Here is a 671-nt window from a genome sequence, read left to right on the forward strand (position 1 = left end):
ACTTAGGCATGAGAGAAGCAATATATGAAGACTCGTAGGATAGCCCGGATATGATCCAGTTCTCGGCGGGCATGCGGGATTTAATTTTACAACAGGCCCCTTCCCACCTATATGGGACCTTGGTTTCGATATTAAACCCTCTGGTGACCTCGGAAACCGTAGTTCAGCAGGCTGCTCAGACAGTTGCTGATCTGGGGGAGACAGAACGCCTGCGGACTAGGCGCAACATTTGCATGTTAGAAGAAGCGGAGGTCCTGCCGGTGACTAAAACCAAGACACCGGCTATTCGAGCTCCTCGATCGAGACCCATAAGGGTTTCCCAAAAACAAATGTTTAATGACCTAATTCGAGCTGGGGTCCAATTTGCTAAGATTGACCGCCAGCCCAACCATGTCCTTCTCCAGCTTTGGAGACAGCTAAAGGACAATCAGAAATTTCAAAACTACCCTAAGAAACCAAGGGTAAGAATTATAGAGAGGATACCAACAACAGCCCACCTTGCTAGAGGACATAATCCTCTCCAGCGATGGCAGGTCGATTACATCGGGCCCCTTCCTCGGTCTGAGGGGGCGAGATATGCCCTGACCTGTGTTGACACTGCAAGTGGGCTACTGCAGGCTTATCCAGTACCGAAAGCAAACCAGGCATATACCATCAAGGCACTCACAAAA

This window comes from Meleagris gallopavo, chromosome Z, assembly GCF_000146605.3.
Source record: "Meleagris gallopavo isolate NT-WF06-2002-E0010 breed Aviagen turkey brand Nicholas breeding stock chromosome Z, Turkey_5.1, whole genome shotgun sequence".
Taxonomy (NCBI): domain Eukaryota; kingdom Metazoa; phylum Chordata; class Aves; order Galliformes; family Phasianidae; genus Meleagris; species Meleagris gallopavo.